This window comes from Sus scrofa, chromosome 6, assembly GCF_000003025.6.
Source record: "Sus scrofa isolate TJ Tabasco breed Duroc chromosome 6, Sscrofa11.1, whole genome shotgun sequence".
Lineage (NCBI taxonomy): Eukaryota > Metazoa > Chordata > Mammalia > Artiodactyla > Suidae > Sus > Sus scrofa.
Window position 1 is genome coordinate 115,613,487 of NC_010448.4, and position 22,152 is coordinate 115,635,638.

Consider the following 22,152-nt stretch of genomic DNA (forward strand, 5'->3'; position numbering starts at 1 on the left):
ATGACAACAACAAAACTGAATGCGTAAAACTAGTCCTACAAGTTTTGCAGTAAATGATGTCATAACATCAAATACAAATAATCACCACCAATAATTTTACAACTATTACTAATCTGAAAAGAGTACTTTAAGATATATAGGAATAAAGAGTTCCTGTTGTGGCACAGTGGACATGAATCCAACTCATATCCGTGAGGACTTGGGTTCAATCCCTGGCCTCGCTCGGTGGGTTGGGGATCCGGCTATGCCATGAGCTGTGGTGTGGGTCACAGATGCAGCTCAGGTCCCACATTGCTGTGGCTGTGGTATAGGCTAGCTGTTGCAGCTCCAATTTAATCCCTAGCCAGGGAACTTCCATGTGCTGCAGGTGTGGCCCTAAAAAACAAATATGTATATATATAGGAATAATAGAACTGGGTGAGCAAAACCAAAACCTTTTATAAAAGGGCATAAGAGAGTTTTTTTCATATCAAAAAAGGCCTGTATCCATCCTTAGCACAGTTTTTTGATATGCTTTATCCCAAATATATGAAATCTGATGAGGTCAGGCATTTGGATTTGTTTTTCAGAGTAATGATGGGTTGCACCTTTAGAAGACATAATATGTAGGTTTTTGCCTATTAAGCACTGATACATATTTGTGAATTAACCAATCAGTTTAGGGATGCAGCCAATGGTCATTGAAGAGTTTTCTCATATTAAAGTCAAGCAACGCATATTGACCTCATTTGCACAATACGTACAGTAATCAACTGGGCTTAGTGTCCCCAGGTTCTGGTGAAGTGAGTCACATGATTAGTAATTAGTTTACAATTTGAGAGAGATATTTAGAGAAATGTACATAGGCAAATGTACATTGTAGATATAACTTTATATTAATATTCCATTTACCTGCCAAAAGAATTTGGCATAGCCTGTGATTTAAAAATCACAGATAGGAGTTCCCATTGTGGCACAGTGGTTAACGAATCCAACTAGTAACCATGAAGTTGTAGGTTCCATCCCTGGCATTGCTCAGTGGGTTAAGGATCCAGTGTTACCATGAGCTGTGGTGTAGGTTGCAGACCAGCTTGGATCCTGCGTTGCTGTGGCTGTGACGTAGGCCAGCACCAGCAGCTCTGATTAGACCCCTAGCCTGGGAACCTCCATATGCCACGGATGCGGGCCTAAAAGGACAAAAGACAAAAAAATAAATAAATACGTACATACATACATACATAAAAATAAAAATCACAGATATAACAATACCAAACCAGTCAAATAAGACAAACAAGACAAAAGCTAGGTAATAAATAGGAAAAAATATAAATATAGCTATCCTGAATTTATAGACGGAAATACAGCGTTGAGTGGACCTGCTCAAATTCAGATCATTTTTACTGCCTTACAAAATATATGTGATTTAGCACATTTGAATCTGATTTATTTTCTTAATTGTACCAAATAAATGAGGATAATAAAAGTACTTACAATAGGATGTTAAAAGATATTGTCTAAAACTGGGTTATAAGACAAAGAGAGATCAGCATGTGCTTTCAGTGTCATACTGGGGCACTGTTTAATCAGCCCACTCACAGATTATTTCATTAACCAGGGTAACATGCCTTTGACTTTTGTACAGACCTTTCGGTAGGATTTGTACGTGAATTAATGTCACAAACTCTTAGGAAATAAATGCTAACTTGAAGGTGGATATGGTGAAGCTGCAAGTAGTTTCTGTTGGGTAGAAAAGATAGCCCCAAAGGTTATGTTTTTTAAAATCACCTTATGAATCAATCTTATTCTAACATTCCTCTTAAATACCTCTAAATACCCAGTTTTTCAAAATACTCCTTAAACAGCTTTCTCACCTTACTGATTCTCTCATTAATGAGTTAATCTTTTAGTGTGTGTGTCATACCATATTGGAATAAGAATCATGTTTCTAGCATCTTAAAAATTATACTTAGACCGTTTTGGTGGTTCATTGAGACAACATACCTAAAACACAGTAAATGCTCAATAAAAAATAATAAATATTAGATGTTATTGTTTCATGCCCTATAGAAAAAAATGTAACCCTATTCACAGAGGGAATGAATATACCTACATGTGGTGTGTATAAATGTGTTTTATGTGTGTATATACATCCATATTATTCATACAACATGGATAAGATACCCAAAAAACATTTATTTTACCATCAGGAACCTTATATAACTTCTAAGAAACCTCCGTATTCCCACACTCCTATAATTGACCTTAATGTTTTCTAGAAAATATTAATAACCAATAACAATATATTCAAGCCTGATTTTGGCTTAGTATCTTGGAGCTGAAAGTGCTTAAACAGAACAAATCAGTAACAAGAGCAGTACCCTAAAGGGTACTAATTCAGTAAGAGGAACTTCCTAAGTGCTCCGTGAGAAACGTTAACTACATGACATACCTAAATGAGAGAGTCACTTATTGATAAACTTCCATCTTGAACAGACATTTATTCGTGTGGCTCTGGTGTGTGTAGGGGAGGTGGATAAAAGGCAGAAGGAAATAGCACAGAGGAACATATATAAGCACCACTTGTCCATATTCTTTCTCTTTTCATAAGAGTGGCCCCACACCAAAGTGTCTGAGAAACTATTTACCTTGCAAATAAAAATATAAAAGTCAAATTTTTGTAAACTTCTTACTCAGGACCCCAAATGATTAACCATCCCCCTAAAGTAAAAAATGGTAAACTGATTTATTTTATTTTATTTTTTCATTTTTAAGGATTTTTATTTTTTCCATCATAGCTGGTTTACAGTGTTCTGTCAATTTTCTACTGCACAGCAAAGTGACCCAGTCACACATACATATGTATACACATTCTCTCTCTCACCTTATCCTCCATCATGCTCCATCACAAGTGACTAGATATAGTTCTCAGTGCTATACAGCAGGATTGCTGATCCATTCCAAAAGCAATAGTTTGCAGCTATTAACCCCAGATTTATTTTCAAGGTTTTTTCCCGATATTTAATGCCACCTAGGAAAACAAAATCTATTTCTCCCTTGTAATATTCATTCATGTGCCAAGACACTATAGTGTTTGTCCTCACAGAGACAATGATGGGTCCTTAACCCACTGGGCCACAACAAGAATTCCCTTTTCTGGAGTTCCCGTCATGGCTCAGTGGTTAACGAATCTGACTAGGAACCAAAAGGCTGTGGGTTTGATCCCTGGCCTTGCTCAGTGGGTTAAGGATCCGACATTGCTGTGAGCTGTGGTGTAGGTTGCAGACGCCGCTCGGATCTGGTGTTGCTGTGGCTGTAGTGTAGGCCAGCGGCCACAGCTCTGATTAGACCCCTAGCCTGGGAAAACCTCCATATGCCACGGGAGCAGCCCTAGAAAAGGCCAAAAGACAAAAAAAAATAACAATTCCCTTTTCTTTATTCTGATTTTAAAACCCGCGATTGCTGGGCTATGTGACAGTGAGCATTCTTCAGCCATTAATATACATCCCTATGTAGCCTTTATCATCCAAGGTGCATCAGATACCATATGTTATTCTGAATGCAGAGGACCAAAGAGAACCCATCCAGTGTGGGAAGATTTTAACATTTCAATGGAAATCAATCCACAAAGATGAATAAGTAGGGAAATGATGTCTCTAGGATACCAACAATTTAAAACAAGTTCTAGACGAATAGAAAATTTAGGTTCAAACTCAAAGATGACCCAGCAACAACTCAGGGGCTTTTCATCTTTCAGAAATAAGAACTGCATCAATAGAAACTGTGTTTTCCTGATTAAAACGATTGCCTTGTCAAGATAAAATGGAACCACACAGCACAAAATAAAGACTGCCTAGGCTGAAGTAAACACCAAGCAAGTAACAAATATTTGATTATCAGTGAACCATAAGCTGATATAAATAAGCAATGCAGTGATCACACAGTCATCAGATGGGTGGTTCCTGTCTGCTTGCTAGCCTCATGGCTTCCCATGAATCCCCTGTAGTGGGTCGAATGGTGGCCCCAAAAAGGTATATCCACCCAGGACCTGTGATTGTGACCTGGTTTGCTAAAAGGTCTTTGGAAATGAAAATGCATAGCCTTAAATCCAATAAGTACTCTTGTAACAGGAACAGGCAATGTGAAGACAGATGCAGAGAATCAGTGGTGTTTATAAACCAAGGAGTGGCAAGGATCACTTGCAGCCACTAGAGCTAGGATATAGACCCAGAATGGAAACTCCCTTAGAGCCACCAGGACACACCAGCCCTGCTGACACCTTGATTTCAGACTACTTCTAGATTTCTGACTTCCAGAACTGTGACAGAACTAATTCTTATTGTTTAAAACCCTTCAGGTTTTGGCAAGGAAACAAATACACTCCTTTAAAAATATAGTTTCCAAAAATACTGATCTTCCCAGAGTTCCCTGAACACACTGTACCCTTGCACACATGATATAATCATCAAATCCTTTAGGGATTAGGTGATCTTGGTATGATCTCCCCCATACATCCTGTGAATTCCTGTACATACTTCCTCATGATAGGGGTTGCCACATCCAGTTGTACAAGCTGTGCACTGCAGAAGGGTGTGCAGCCAGGGAGTGGGAGCTGCAATACATTAGCACTTTGCCCTAAAGCTGTGCACCCTGCTGTGGGGCTGCAATTGCCTAGGGATACAATGTCTCAGGGTGCAGTCCTGAAAAAAAGAAAAAAAAGGCACCTCAAAGTTAGGAGTTTAATCAATTAATTTGTTTTCATAAAGCTGGAATTGAAATGTTTCTCAAACAGGGATGCCCCAGGGATTTTATTTTCCATCTGGCATCCAGGCAGATAAAATAAATGAAGAAAGAAGATGAGATACAAAATAAAACAAAAGCAAAATGACCACCAATGGCTCAAGTTCATTGGTTGTCAAATATCCTGGTATTTTCTGAAGAAGGCAGAAATCCAGTTTTTCATTTGAAGTGTTCCAATTATTAAACATTGATGTCTGAATCAGGTTTGTTTTTTCTAACTGTGCAAATTAAGTGTGTCTACACAGCCCACAAGCTGCCAGCCAGTGAGTGACTCTGGTGTAGACAGATGTTGGCCAATAAACCATATTCCAATATGGTAGCCACCTGCAACTATTGTAATGAAATAAAATTTAAAATTCCATTCTTCATTTAACACTAGCAACATTTCCAGTGTTTAGTAGTGACCTGTGACTCTTGGCTGCTCTAATGGACAGTGCAGACATTGCCATCATTGCAGAAAGTTCTATTGGACAGCACTGAACTAGAGCCACAGAAAAACCTAGGCTGTTTTTCTGTCTTCAGTCATCATCCTCAAACTGGTATTACACCGCTTAAATTACTGCCCATTCCTGCCACTTCCACCTGAATGGAATGGGTTACCCAGGCCACCAGCCAGGCTGGGCTTCACTGTAACTGAGAACAAGTCAGATCCAGGGTAGGCCTGGGGGTTAGACAGTGTGTATCTTTAGACTTTGCATATTCTGACTCTGGCACTAAAAGGCCATCATCATTCTCTCCTTTCTATAGAGATTCAGGGCCTCATATTATTCTCAAAAACTTATTTTTAGGTTGTTCAACTACATAAAGTGTATATAATAGAAATTTACCTTAAGTTTCTACTCTCCCATTGGATATTTACATTTGCGATGTATACAGTTCTAAGAATAAAATGTCCAGCCCAGAGGAGGTGATGAGGCAGGATTTTTTTTATTCTCGTAGGAAAAGACCATGTTGTTCTTCCTGGAGCATCTGAGGTCCTGCCCTACAATCATGCTCATTTCCCTCGCTTTGAGTAGGGCCCTACTCAGGGTCTGGGTCAGTAGTTTCAAAAGCAGCTTGCTCATGAGAATTACCTGTGTAGGATCACCAGCTTTCGCAAGTAAAATACGAGATTCCCAGTTAAATTTGAGTTTCCAGTAAATAGTGAGTAGCTTTTTAGCATAAGGGGGTCCCAGGTGTGAGGCAATGTGTGTTTTATCTGGAACTCTGGTGCACTTTTTTAAAAAATATAGTTTTTCTGGAGTTCCTGTTGTGGCACAGTGGGAACAAACCCAACTAATATCCATGAGGATGCAGGTTCAATCCCTGTCCTTGTTCAGTGGGTTAAGGATCTGGCGTTGCCATGAGCTGTGGTGCAGGTCGCAGACACAGCTCAGATCTGGCGTTGCTGTGTCTGTGGCGTAGGCCAGCAGCTACAGCTCCAATTCGATCCCTAGCCTGGGAACTTCCATATGCCATGGGTGTGGCCCTGGAAAAAAAAATGCAATTTTTTTGACCCCACTAATTTGAAGTCACTCAGATTTAAGAATCATTGCTCATTGTCAGTTAACCTGCCTCTAAGTAGTGTTTCATTTCTTTTTTCTTTGTATGGCTTCAGACACAGCACTTGGAAGTTCCTGGGTCAGGGACTGAATCTGAGCCACAGCTGTGAGCTACACCACAACTGCAGCAATGCCAGATCCTTTAACCCACTGTACCAGGCCAGAGATCGATCCTGAACCTCTGCAGTGACCCAAGCCATTGCAGTCAGATTCTTAACCCAGTCCACCACAGTGAGAACTTATGTTTCATTTCTTAACCAAAGCTGTGTCTCCTTTAGGACTCTTTTTAATGGGATCCCAATTCTCCTATGGTGAAATATCAAGTTACACATGACTTGGCCTTCATTGTGCTATTTGATCTTCACAACCCAGTAAAGCGAGAAATGCAAGTCTTTCCATTTGTCAATGAGAAAACTGAGGCTCATAGACTTGAAGAAATTTCCCAGGCACAGTTTCTAGTAAATACACTTAGGACCCCAATTCCAGTCTTCTGGGTTCCAGTTTCAGGACTCATTCAACTCATCAGAACTGTGAGCAAAAGGGAATGGGAATAATACAAGACAGACACAGAGAGAGGGGAATTGAGACAAAAGCTTCTGAGAATGTGTCATCAAAAGTATGGCTAACTAGGAGTTCCCATTGTGGGTTAATGATCCAGCTTGTCTCTGTGGAGGCGCAGGTTCAAGACCAACCCTTTTCAGTGGGTTAAGGATCCAGCGTTGCTGCAGCTGTGGTATAGGTTGCAGCTCTAGCTTGGATTCAATCTCAGGCCCTGGAACTTCCATATGCTTCAGGTGCTAACCACTTACGCCTCTATTAATTCACAGCTCTCTTAACCATCAGTCAACTAGGAGGCTGAAGGAGCAGACCTGGGCCCCAGAGTTTAAAAGGCTCCAGAAATCCAGGAGTCAGAGAGACAATTCAGAACTGAGTAACACAACCAAAATAGTCTAGAAATTGGCTTTGGGACTGGTAATGAAAGTGATGACAGAGAGCACCTTAAAGAATGTTTTATGCCCAGAACTGTTGTTAGACTGAGTAATGAGAGCCTCTGCCTGTAATTTACCTCAACTGCCTAGTTCATACCCTGGAATTTCCTCACAGTGACATAATGAATGGCTCTGCGCCTGATCTGACCCTGTGGGCTGCACTGCCATAAACAGGGTCAGAGAAGGGTTACCACCGGAGAAGGAGAGGAAGTAGAGAGGATCCATAAACCCAGGCTCTTAGGCTTCATTGGAGAGATAACAGCCCCACCCCCAGTGAATGCCAGGAGGGGGTGGCAGAAGCAGAAGCTGCCTTAAGAGTCGCTCTGTGTCACTGCTGTGGCTGTGGCAAGAGCTGCGTTGGCAGATCAAACTTTGGCCAGATATCATCCCAAAGTCGAAGGGGCACCCAATATATTCCTTTCTTTCATTCAAAAGAAATTCCTTTAGCAAATTTTATTTATTTAATTTTATTTTTGCTTTTTAGGGCAGCACCTGTAGCACATGAAAGTTCCCAGGCTAGAGGTCAAATCAGAGCTCCAGCTGCCAGCCTACACCACAGCCACAGCACTGCCAGAGCCCAGCCATGTCTGCAGCCTACACACAGCTCTCAACAATACTGGATCCTTAACCCACTGAGAGAGGCCAGGAATTGAACCCACATCCTCATGGATTCTAGTCAGGCTCCCTACTGTTGAGCCACAATGGGAACTTCCAAGAAAATAATTCTAAGTTGTCTTTCTTTGTTGTTGGAAGAGGTCACTGAGGGGACGTGACCACTGCTTGATCTGCAAGCTGGACCTGGGCAATCAGGGGCTCCTCACCTCTTCCCCTGTCCTTAGAATGTATGTCCTGCCCATTGCGCCCATAGGAGTAGCTGTTCCAAGGACACAGCCTTGAGAGAATAAGGTGTTGTTGAGATTGTCTGGATGGTACTCAGGACAGAACCTCATAAAGGCCTCCACTTACACTTTTAAAATTCTAGTGGGCAGGTATGGAAATCTTGTCTTGCAGTGCCCAAGATAAGCCTCGGAAGTAAGTTCCCTTGCGGAGTTCCCATTGTGGCTCAGCGGAAACGAAAACCAACTAGCATCCACAGGGACATGGGTTTGATCCTTGGCCTCACTCAGTGGGTTAAGGATCTGGTGTTGCTGTGACCTGTTACCATAGCCTGGCAGCTACAACTCCAATTTGAACCCTAGCCTGGGAACTTCCATAAAGGATGGTCTCTATATAAGACATCAGAGTTGGTTAAAAAAAAAATAGGATCCATTGGCTTATGTGTTGGTTGATTTAATAGTGATCTTCCATGGAAATAAAAGGGTTAGAGAAATCAGCCTCAGAAGTTATTTCTAGACTCGTTCCCAGTTCCACATTACATTAGCAAAGGTACACTTACCAAAATAGAACATTTAAACAACAAATATGTGTTCCTACCCCTAAATCAGCATAAACAAAAAATTTTTGAGGAGAATTTCTCACTAGGTCCATTCCCGTATTGTGCCAAGAATAATAATGATGCTGATGACTGGTCACCAGCTAGTCTCAGGCTTGGCAGTCGAAGTTGCTAGGTAACGAAGCGCATGTGCAGAGGCAAGCAAGAGGTCGGACCACCAGGACTGACAGAGAGCCAGCCTGCTGGGCAGAGAAACGTATCAGGAACTGAGGCAGGTGGGCAAGGAGGAAGGGTGTTTAGAAACCTCTGGGCAAAGAAGCCCCACTGTTTGCTGGAGATAAATGCTGTCCATTAGGTTGGCATAGTTCATGCTTACTTATTTTCTCCTAAGCTTTAATACTTATTTATTTCCCTTTTAATAAAAATCACTGCCCTGTGTGATTTTGTCTACTGTCACGATGACAACACTATGCTGATGCTGAAGAAAATACATATTGGAATTAGCTGTAATGGTTTTCTCTCCTCCTGTTATTTCTCCTAGAAGCTTGAATCCTGTCTTAGGTGACCTACCTCAAATGAAATGCAAATGTTTTATTGTTTCAAACAAGGACGGCAAAGAGGTTTTGTGTCACATATAAAGGCCCCTCAGGCTTAGCAAGTGCCATGATGGGCGAGTACCTCTGTCATGGGTGTGGAGTGGAGAGAGCTGGTCATGGACTCCGTGTTATATTTGTCATCCCTGATTGTAGAATAAGGTCAGAGTCAGATGTGAAACTAACAAAGCACCTAACACATAACAGTGCATTTAATGATGAAATCCAAGGCATCATTTTTATAGTGAGGAATAAGAAAAAAAGGACCTTGGTGTCCCCACTATGGCGCAGTGGGTTAAAAATCTGACTGCAGCATCTCTAGTTGCTGTGGAGGTGTGGGTTTGATCCCCAACCCAGCACAGTAGATTAAAGGATCCAGTGTTACCACAGCTGTGGCACAGATCACAGCTGTGGTTCAGATTCAGTCCCTGGCCCAGGAACTTCCATATGCTTCAGGTGCGGCCATTAAAAAAAAGTTTTCACCAATAATACCTCAATAATTTCCAAAATGTTTTAGCCAAGCAACAGGGCCAAAGGAAAAAAAAAAAAAAGAATTAAGTGCTGTAAATAAATAAAAAGCAGTGACAAAGATGATGTTTATTTGCAAATGACATACTACTTCCTTCAAAAATCTGATAGTAGTACTAACAACTACTAGACTGAGTAACAGCTTTTTTAAAATTGCAGTTACTAGGGAGTTCCTGAGGGGCTCAGCAGGTTACGAACCTGACTAGTATCTGTGAAGCTTTGGGTTCGATCCCTGGCCTTGCTCAGTGGGTTATGGATCCGGTGTTGCCATGAGCTGCGGTATAGGTTGCAGACGAAACTTGACTCTCATGTCACCGTGATTGTGGTGTAGGCCTGAAGCTGCAGCTTCGATTCAACCCCTAGCCTGGGAACTTCCATATGCCTCAGGTATAGCCCTTAAAAAAGCAAATAATAACAATAATAATAATGATGATGAGGATGATGAAATAAATTGCAGTGACTAAAATGATGTTTAAGAATCAATAGTTAGAACCTCCAGGATAAACATGGCCACTCAAGTTTGGACACTTCCCTTTTCACTTTGTGGAAGTCACATAAATGCAAAATAGGAATGAATAAAATTTTACAAAATTCAGCAAAACTGGGGGTCAGATATACTGTGTGAACTCTAAAACATATACAAGATCTGCCAAAATTGGCAGAGATCAGCCAGAAGCCATGCCTGTGTTGGTGAAGAGCAGCATGGAGAATGCTAGAGGGTGTAGCAAAAACTCATTTCTTGAAAATGGGGAGCTCCTCTCAGAGGCAAAAGCCTATGTCCCTTGTTTGCAACAGCAGGTGGAAGAAATGGGTTGAGAAGACGGAGGATGGGCAGCCAAGTCTTCCTGAAGCATTTTTGGTCCAAAGAAGGAAAGGGGGTGGGGCTGCATAGCAAATGCAACAGACACCCTCACCCCTGCCTGCCACCTCCAGGAGGTGGACCATCTCTAGGCTGCAAAAGAAATCCTCAACTAGCCTGGCCTTTTCACTCAATCTCTACTGCCGGGAACTTCTTTTCCAAGAAAACTCAAACCTTTTAATGATGGATCTTAAATAACCAATTTTTCTAATGGTGGACAGTGTTGACACAAAACTAATACAGGAAAAAAGATTGTGAAAAACACCAGCAAAACAATAATAGATGAGGTGTATTTGTCAGAAAACTATACCTATGAAGCAGTTGAAATTTATGAACATTTAACATGAACTTTTAAATTTAGAGAAGTGCCTCTGTGAAGAAATACTGCAAAGCAGAAACTGCAGAGGCTCAGAGGAGAGACTAAAATGAATGAATTAAATAAAAAAATAAGCTGAAAGAGCCTGAAAAGAGGCAGAAGACATGTGTTACAGAAATTAAGAATAAATTTAAAGGAGAAAAATAATATTAAAAAATTTAATATACTGAAATGGAGATAGAGGAAAATAAAAGTGAGTATTTTTATAATCTTGGGATGGAAAATGCTTTCCCAAACTTGACCCTAAAAATAAATACAATAAGGAAAATATTGATGAATTTGATTGTATTAAAAATTAAGAGCATTCCATGGTGGCCTAGTGGGTTAAGGATCTGGCATTGTCACTGCTGTGGCTTGGGTCACTGCTATGGCACGAGTTCAATCCCTGGACCAGGAACTTCCACATTCTATAGAAATGGCTAAAAAAAAATAAAATATTTCTGTATGTGAGAAAAACATAAATTCTCGAAAACATTCGAAACCTACATGATAAACAAAAGTTGATATTCTTTAAACACCATGCATATATTTTACTATTTAATATGAAAATATAACACTGCCATATAAAAGGTCAAGATATGAACAGACAGGTACAAAATAATAAACACAAGTATGATTAAATATAAAAAAGAAAAGGCATTTGCCAAAACAGAATGGCAAATGCCTTTTTTATTTAAAAAATTATTTAACTATTTACATGAGTACAGATGGGGGGAGAATATCATGCATGGTTAAAACTACCAAAATTTTAAAACTGCTTACCTATGTGGCAAATATTTTGTGATTTTTTACTATCTCGAGAACCAGAAATAATTAAAATATTTCTGTATTTTTAAAAGCACGCAATCGAAATGTCAAATAAGACCAAGATTAACATCAAAATAAGACCAAGATTTAAAGTAGTATTTCTCCCAGGGCACAGTCAGCAGTGTCTGCAGACATCTTTGGTCGTCACAACTGGGAAGACCTGTTATTGGCCAATAGTGGGTAGAGGCCAGAGATGCTGCTCAATATACTACAATGCGCAGGACAGCCCCTCACAGCAAAATATTAAAATGTTAGTAGTGCTGAGGTTAAAAGTCTGATCTAAATGGAAATAAGACAGGACCTTAGAAAAGAAAGAAGTAGTGAGAGGAGTTTCCGTCGTGGCGCAGTGGTTAACGAATCCAACTAGGAACCATGAGGTTGCAGGTTCGATCCCTGCCCTTGCTCAGTGGGTTAAGGATCCGGCGTTGCCGTGAGCTGTGGTGTAGGTCGCAGACATGGCTTGGATCCCGCGTTGCTGTGGCTCTGGCATAAGCTGGCAGCTATAGCTCTGATTCGACCCCTAGCCTGGGAACCTCCATATCCTGCAGGAGTGGCCCAAGAAATGGCAAAAAGGCAAAAAAAAAAAAAAAGAAGTAGTGAGAATATGCCACGTTGACTTCTATATTACAATTAGCCCACATCAGAAATTTTAAGCTACTGTGTCAAACACTTCAGAAGTTGCCTCCCATTCCAATCTTCATAAACCCCTATGGGAACCTGCCATCTCCTGCACCTGACATCATGGTCTCCACACAGCTGGAAGGGCAGTGCTTATAGAATCGGTCTTGCAAAACCGTGAAGAGCCAGCCCTGACTTCCAAGTCAGAAGAAGCTGAACTCTCTGAGGTAGAGGTGAACAGCCAAGAGGGTGGGTGTGACCTTGCACTCTGCCTCCTCTCTACTCCTGAGGGGAGAACCTGTACCCAGGGAGGCACTGCCTTTGGGGGAAATGAGCTCCATCTCACTAACCTCCCCGTGGACCCTCGTAACCAACTGCTTCCCAGAAGATAGATCTAGATGTTGGGCTTTTAGTCTCTCTTTTTTTGGGTTCCTAGCAAGAGCTTACTAAGTTAAGGTTGATTGGAAGATAAATGGTTTTCTAAATTCTTTTTTTTGTTGTTGTTGTTTTTTGTTTTTTAGGGCTGTACCTGAAACAATGGAGGTTCCCATTTGGGAGTTGAGTTTAGGGGTTGAATTGGAGCTAGAGCTGCTGGCCTACACTACAGCCACAGCAACACTGGATCCGAGCCACGTCTGCAACCTATGCTGCAGCTCACAGCAATGCCAGATCCTTACCTTACCTGAGCAAGGCCAGGGATTGAACCCGCATCCTCATGAATACTAGTCGGGTTCATATCCCGCTCAGCCACAGCCAGAACTCTGGTTTTCTAAATTCTTTAAGCTTCAGTGAATACATCAAGATTCTGACTTTGCTGACTTTACGATCAAGCTAGGGATAGGGAAAAGCAAGGTTGTGCTGTAAGGGGGATGCCTGCTGTGGGAAGAAGAAGGGGGAAATATTATGCTTTTCATTCCCTAATGATAGTGGGAAGGGAAAAGAGAAAAGGGGAGAAGCTATACCTGTTCGGACAACCTGCTCCAGACCAAATCCCTGAGGGGGGAAAAGCAGTAAATAAATCTAGGCAAATATGAGGCACCTTGAAGCTAGTTGCCTTCTTTACCCTATAGAACCTGGGAAACCCAAGAGCCTCCAAGAAGAGGTCATATCACTTGTGACAGGAAGAGAACAGGTAGATGCACCTGAAATACCACCCCGGGTACCCCATGTCTGAGAGGCATACACAGAGAATCCAGACACTGGTGTGTGCCTTGGGAAGGCACAAAGAGGTCCTGAGATGACCAGTAGACTTTCTGAGGCCTGGGATGAGGCAATGTTAAGGACTTCGAAACTGTGGGCCAGTGGCAGGTGTTTGGCTATTGGTACCATCACAAAATCCAACACCCCCGGTATGACCGGTCAGTAACTGTTCAGAGGACACAGACCCCAGAGCAGGAAACAGGAAGCACTCAGAAGGACTGTTTCCCTCCTTTGTGGATAACAAGCGCTTCAATACCTTGTCACCATGAGGACCCTTGAAGCTCCCCAAACCCAAATGTATGCAGATGCCATCTTGGAGGTGAGAAGAATAAATTTGTTTTTTTGTCTTTCGTCTTTTTTAGGGCCGCACCCATGGCACATGGAGGTTCCCAGGTTAGGGGTCTAATCAGAGCTGTAGCTGCCAGCCTATGCCACAGCCACAGCAATGCCAGATCCAAGCCACATCTGCAACCTACACCGCAGCTCACGGCAATGCCAGATCCTCAACCCACTGAGCAAGGCCAGGGATCAAACCCCCAACCTCATGGTTCCTAGTCGGATTCGCTTCCACTGCACCATGATGGGAACTAAGAAGAAGAAATTTGAAAATGAAGTGTATCCTTGAGAGAGACTGTGTGAATTGAAATGGACTGAAATCAGTGAAATGGCACCTATGTGTCCCCCGCCCACTTTCAGTTGGGTCCATATTTGAGAAGCCTTTGTTTGCTTGCATATCTGAGCAACGGTTGTGAATGTGTTGCAGCTTTTCAGAGGTTCCTCAGGAACTGAACCAGAGTAAGATGCCCATACTTGTGAGCATGTGTGTGTGTGTGCACACGTGCACACACACACACAATTAAAGCTTTTTTAAAAAATGGTTAGTTTGAAAGGAATAAAACAACTCTGGAAAATGCTTTAATTTACACCTGAAAATAATACAATGTTGTAAATCAACTATACTCCAGTAAAATTAAATTTAAAAAAAGAAAATGCTCAAATTTGAAAAAACATATCACCACTCAAAAATTATTGCACTGTATTTCTTTCCCTTTTCCTGTTTTTAACCTTGGTTGCCTTACTTTTTAAATGTCACAATCTCACATTCTGTGCTTTCTCTTAAAATTTATCTTTCTAGTTCTACCTTTTATCTTTTACCTATTAGGCTTTCAGTTTTTTTAAATCTATTTTAAAATTTCTTTTCTTCTTATAAATTAGAATTATTTATTTAAGTTCTTAATTCTTATATTCTTACCCCAAATCTTTTTCTGGGGGGTCTCTATATGGCCAAGTTGAAAACTGTGGACATGCAGCAGCAGAAAGAATGCTGAAGGAGGGAATGGTAATTTTCTTCTCAGCCTCCTATATGTATTTTGGGGCCAGAGGATAATTTTGTGGAAAACTTTATTATTATATGGGATTTCCACGATGCTACATGCCACCTGCCGATATTGAACTTCTTAATTGTTCTCAATAGATATTCAATAGACAGCAGGTTCCTGGAGCCCTTTTGCAGCAGCTGCTTCCCATCCACTTATATACCAGGAGGTTGACCACCCTTTCAGGCAGGATATGGCTCCATCTGGGTCCCTTCCCAGGGACCCAGAAGAAAAGAGAGAAACATTAGCTAGAGTGACGGATATCTTATATAGAGTGTGTGTGCGTGCATGCATGTGCATGTGCACACCCACGTGCACTTTTGTTTTTGCTTCTTTTCCTTTTGTTTTTCTTTTTGTTTAATCATATAACTTGGACCTCTGTAGGGTCTTGGGAATCCAGGCGTGTCTAGAAGGTAGATAGTAGAGTAAGCTTAAGATCTCCCCTTTGCAATATCTTACCAGTCAAAGATCCCAGGAAGGTCCTACAGGAACGTGGCAGAAGCATAGGGATTCTGAATTTTCCTCTTCCTAGGACAGAATAATTGCAACTTTGAGAGTCTGTTGTCTTGACAGTGCCTCAGGGTTCTAGCCTCACTGCTTCTTTTTGAACTGTTTAGAAAAATTATTGTGAGTTAGAGTAAAAATACATTTTACATGGTGATCCAAGACACACACACACACACACACACACACACACACACACACACACACACATACTCTCTCTCTCTCTCTCACACCAATGAGACATTTTATCAAATAATACCCTTACCCTTTGTGATAAAGTTAAAAGGCAACAAAGCTAATGCGATTTTATGATTATTTAATTGCAACATTGTATTCTATGTCTTCTTTAATTCGTGTAGCAACCTACTAAGATTATTTCTTTACTCCTGCTTCGTAAATGGAAATTTGAAACATTAAGCAAAGATTTTTCCCCAGTTATCTTGCTGCAAAGTAATATAAACAAATATAAGAACAGCTAACATTTATTAGGATTTAATATGTGCCAGGCACTGCTCTAAATGTACTTTGGATGATAACCCTGTGGCAAAGGTACTCTTTTATTCTCATTTTTACATTTTATGTAAGGAAAGGGGCATTTAGGGATTAAGTGGCCACTCAAGATTACACAGCCAATTGGAGAACAGATCTCAGATTCAAACCCAGGCTTCCTGACTCCAAAACTACACACTTATCCACTACATTACATTTTTCTATTCCCATCCATTTTCAGAGAAATTAAAATCCTCGCCAGTCCCATTCAGCTTAAAGGAGGGAACCACAGGGCTAAGTTAGGTATGCCAACTACCAAACTTCTTTTGGATACCCTGCAGATGTTTCACTGCAGAGCACAACCCCAGCCCGGGTAAGGGGGTGACAGTGTCAAGCAGGATATATTTGTCCTGGCCTCCCAAATCCAGGATGTGGCACAATGAGCAAATACGCCATCTAATAAACAATATGCCACCAAGAGACACAACTTCTTAGCCTGGTAGAAACCCAGGCAACAGTTCTCTCCTTTCGATGATCTTCCTATTACAATCAAAGTTATCTTTACAAACACAAATTTTAGCCTGTTGCTCCTACAATTAAAATACTCATGTCTTTCATCATCTCCTCGATAGAGTCTAAATAGGTATTTTGCAATGTATACAAATGTTGAATCGTTATGTTGTACACCTGAAACTAATATAGGGTATGTCAGTTATACTTCAATTGAAAAGGAAGGAAGGAAGAGAGGGAAAGAAAAGAAAGAGAAAGAAAAGGAAAGAAAGAAAGAAAAGAAAGAAAGAAAGAAAGAAAGAAAGAAAGAAAGAAAGAAGAGAGAGAGAGAAAGAAAGAAAGAAAGAAAGAAAGAAAGAAAGAGAAAGAAAGAAAGAAAGGAAGGAAGAAAGAAAGACAAAAGAAATAGAGAAAGAAAGAAAGACAAAAGAAATAGAGAAAGAAAGAAGGAAGGAATGAAAAAGAAAGAAAGAAGGAAGGAAAGAAAGGAAAGAAAGGAAGAAAAGAAGGAAGGAAGGAAGAAAGAAAGAAAAAAAAAGAAAGAGAGAGAGAGAAGGAAGGGGAAATTTATGGTTGGGTATGATCTTGCCCCAACCTAACTTGAATCTCGCTCTACAGTTCCCTCGGCACAGAACCTTAATTTTAGCTTTTATATAAGCTTCTCTAGCTAAAGTGCCCTTTCCTACCTTGTTTGCCTAGATCCTTACTCATTCTTAAAAATCCAGTTCAGAGCAGAATGTGAAAGCTCGATCTGTGTAGATATTAAAATGGCCAATCATTAGAACAGAAATAGAGTTGAAGAGAATAGCTATGATGCAGTAATTTAAAAGAGAGAGAGAGAGAGAAATGAAGGAATATGATCTGAAGAGTGATGGATAACACCAGCAATGAAGAAAAGTGGTTGAAAAGCCTGGTGGCTTGATGTTCAGGAGTGGGTGTTTTAGGGAGGAGATAAAATGATCTGGAAGAGGCAAACAAGAGCGAGAATGATTCTTAGCACATTTTTTGAGTATCCTGCAGAGGAAGAAGTGTCCTGTGGGGAGAGATACATTTTCTCAGGAAAGACACTGTTGACAGAGGGAATTTAAAGTTTAAAGAAGACTTTAAAAAAAAATCCAGTTCAATATCATTTTCTCCACCTTCCCCAGCAAAATTAAGAACAGCCTCCAGAACATTGTAAGAGATGACTCAAGTGGAACTATTTTATCACTAGTATAATTGTATAATATGGCTTATAGAGGCAAACAAAGACCTCTTTCCAGTGCTCTGATAGAAGTTCCCATTGGGGTTCAGCAGATTAAGAACCTGAGTAGTATCCATGAGAATGCAGGTTCCATCCCTGGCCTCCCTCAGTGGGTTAAGGATCCGGCATTATCACAAGCTGTGGCATAGGTCACAAAGGCAGCTTGGATCCCACATTGCTGTGATTGTGGCATAGGCCGGCAGCTGCAGCTCCAGTTTGACCCCTAGCCTGGGAACTTCCATATGCCACCCTAAAAAAAAGCAAAAAAAAAAAAAAAAAAAGCTATGATAAACATCCTCTAATGCTGCCTTGGACATGGCACTCTCAAACATTCTAGGTAAGAGAGTAAATTGGTACAGCCTCTGTGGAGAGTATCTTGATATGACACTTAATTTTTTTGTGTTAACTTGGCGAGACTATGGGGCTTATTTGTCTGATCAAACACCAGTCTGAATATTGCTGTGAAGGTATTTTGTAGACGTTATTAATGTCTGCAAGGAGTTGACTTTAAGTAAAGGAGATTGTGCTCAATAATATGGGTGGAGCTCATCCACAAAAGCAAGAAACTGGAGTTCGCAGTGGCATAGTGGGTGGATGATCCAGCTTGTCTCTGTGGAGGCAGTTCAATCCCCAGCCTGGCGCAGTGGGTTAAAGATCCAGCATTGCTGCGACTGTGGCGTAGGTCATAGCTCCAGCTAAGATTCGATATTCGTGCTGCAGGGGGAGCTTAAAAAGAAAAAAAAAAAAAAAAAAGCTGCATTTTCCCAGAATAGAAGGAATTCTACCTCAAGAGAGTTCAGTAGAAATCCATCCTGGAGGGGGACACCATCAAGATGGCACCATAGGTCATGCCTGACTTCAGTCCCCTCATGACACCAACTAATATTCATGCACAAGACCATTGTGAAAAATCCCAGAACCCAGGGGGGAGATGGGAGGTGGGACTTAAGGCTTAGCATGGACCACAGAGATGGAGAAGGACCATATTAGAAGGGTAAGAGGTACTGTTTCACTTGCCCCTCCCAGGCCAGCACAGCACAGCACCACGAGGGCCCCCTTTGGTCTATGGTTTCTCCAGGCAGAAAAAGAGAGCCTGAAGTGGAGCTCCAGTTCCCCCAGCACTGCAGATACTTCCCGGGAGGCCCGCTTAGATCTCTTCTTAATGACAATCACTGGGGGAATCGGTGGGACTCAACCACTGGGTATCTAGAAATAGAGAAGGGGGACGGGACCTACAACAAGCTCAGATCTTGGCAGACTGTGTTCCTGCTTGTAGAAGAGCCTGGGCAGAGATTCCCAGCCAGCAGCTCTGTCCATCTATGAAAGAGTGTGTGTGTGTGTGTGTGTGTTTGGCAGGGAATGGGAGGGAGGTTGCGGGGGATGGATACACCATTCAGAGCCATGCAGAACAGGTGAGCAGGCAGGAGCAGGACAGTGGGAAACAATTTGAGGACAATGAGATTGGGAGAGAAAGCAAGAGTCTCCTTGGTTCAGGCAGGGGAAATCTGGCAGCTTCCAGAAATGTGACAGTTTCATAACAAGTATGAGAACACACCTCAAAAAGGGCACCCGAGTCTGTGTTTGCTAACCTTAGGTACCCTGTGCCTAGCACAGAACATGGAACATATTAAATATGGGTTGACTGAATTAAAAGTGAAGGTATGTTGCATTCGAAGTGGATAAGCAATGAGATCCCGCTGTATAGCACAGAGAACTATATCTAGTTGCCTGTGATGGACCATGATGGAGGATAATGTGAGAAAAAGAATATGTGTGTATGTGTATGTATGTGTATGTATATGTATGTGTGTGTGTGTGTGTGTGTGACTAGGTCCTTTGCTCTACAGCAGAAATTGGCAGAACATTGTTAATCAACTATGATGGAAAAAATAAAAATCTTTTTTAAAAAGTGAAGGTATGAATGAATTAGCCATATAATTTTTAAAAAATTCTTCTTGAGTTCTCAGCCTGCTGGCCTGCTTTATAAAACCCAGACTCAAGACCACATCATCTCTTACCTGAGTTGCCAGCCTGCAAGCCTGCCTTATAGATTTCAGACTTGCCAGCCTGCACAATTGTATGAAGCAATTCCCTGTTTTTAGGTTACAGCTGTACTTGATGCATAAATGAAATTATGTATGTACAACGTTCAGTAGTACTGCAGAAGCAACTAAATGGTCTTTACTGAAGTACTAGTTTAAAAATTATGGCATACCCATAGCTAGAATTTGCCACCATAAGCAAGAAAGCTCTCTATACTCTTACACTGAATTTTATCAAAGGTGATATTAAATGATAAAAGCAAGATACAGAATAGGGTTTATGGATGCTACTACCATTTATATGAAGATAAAGGAGAAGATAGGGTGACACAAACACACACACTACTGTCTCTGGAAGAATAGATAAGAAATTGGTGATATTGGGAAGTTCCCATTGTGGCTCAGTGGGTTAAGAACCTGACTAGTATCCATGAGGATGTGGCTTTGATCCCTGGCCTTGCTCAGTGGGTTAAGGGTCTGGCATTGCTATGGCTGTGGTGCAGGCCATAGTTATAGCTCTGATTTAACCACTAGCCTGGGAACTTCTATATGCCACAGGTGCAACCCCTAAAACAAAAGAGAGAAAGAAAGAAATTGGTGATATTGGGAAGTATTGGTTGTTTCTGGGGAATAAGAAAATTTAACTTTGAAATTTGGTAAAATACACTATGAAAACAAATAAATTTGAAATGAAATGAAAAGACACACCATATAACATTATTAAAGAAGGGATGCAGAACCCTGGGTAGCTCTGCAGAGTTGCTCATGGGCTTGTGATTTCGCTGCCCTTATAGAGGCTGCCTGGAGAAGAATGATGTGACCATTACTGTGGACTCCTCAAGGGTGGGCTTCCAATTAGTCTGGGGGCACAGGCCTGCAATGGCTGGTGACAGGATGGTCATCATTTCAGCTTGCAACAATGATTCCTGCCATGGTGGACAGTCAGCTGCTCTTAGTGTGGGAAGAATCAGAACCTGAATGAACCACAGCTCTGCTGGGATCTCTTAGAAACAGAATTACACATATTGACACAGATTGAGCTTAGGTCTTCAATAACAAATGAAATACTGATATTTCTTTATATATGGTCAAAAATAGAAAACTAGACAATAGAATGTTTTTTCTATTTATGAGCATAGCCTTTGACATAAAAATGACTTACCTAATGAATCATGATGTCAGATTCTAAATCCTGGCACACTCAAAAGGTATAGAAAGGACTTTGTCATCACATGTTCTCACTGCAAGCTGCAGTTGGAAAATATGGAAAATAAATTGTTTTTACACTATTTGATTTTTTGAAATTTAAATATTACTATAACTTAACAGTATATTTTCACCATCACACAGTCATTGTCAATATTTTTCATATTTGCTTCCAATTAATTTCTTCCTAAAAACCTGAAGTATATTTTCTAGTTAGAAAATGATGACATTATTGACAATGTCAAAAATATGAAAAGGTCAGTGATGTTATTGGTTAATGAAAACAATATGAAATTGACATAAGTTTATGGTTCTGTAGTAAAAATTTTCAAGTCAGTGCAAATATTTATAACCTTTAAAATCTCCTCTAAAATATCCCCAGGCTGTTTATTTAATCCTGTTTTAATAGATGTTAAATTCTTTGCAAAGTATTACATAAGGATGTATTTTAGTAAGGGTTTAAAAGAGGAAGAAACAACCTATTTTAGGTTCACTGTCAGTAGTCTTAACAATCATCATTGAACAATGTTAAGTAGCCAGGGAGCAGGTAGATTGATTTAGGTGCCTTGTAAATCCAGTTAAAGACACTCTTTTTTTATGATTTTTATTTTTTCCATTATAGTTTATTTACAGTGTTCTGTCAGATTCTACTGTACACACAGAAAAGTGACCCAGTCACACATATATATATACATTCTTTTTCTCATATTATCTTCCATCATGGTCCATCACAAGTGACTGGATATAGTTCGCTGTGCTATACAGCAGGATCTCATTACTTATCCACTCCAAAGGCAATAGTTTGTATCTATTAATCCCAGACTCCCTGTCCATCCCACTTCCTCCCCACCACCTTGGCAACCACAAGTCTGTTCTCCAAGTCAATAAGGTTCTTTTCTGTGGAAAGGTTCATTTGTGCCATATATTATATTCCAGATATAAGTAACATCATATGGTGTCTTTCTCTTTCTCACTTACTTCACTTGGTATGAGAGTCTCTAGTTCCATCCATGTTGCCGTAAATGGCATTATTTTGTTCTTTTTTTGTTTTTTGTCTTTTTGTCTTTTTAGGGCCGTACTCATGGCATATGGAGGTTCCCAG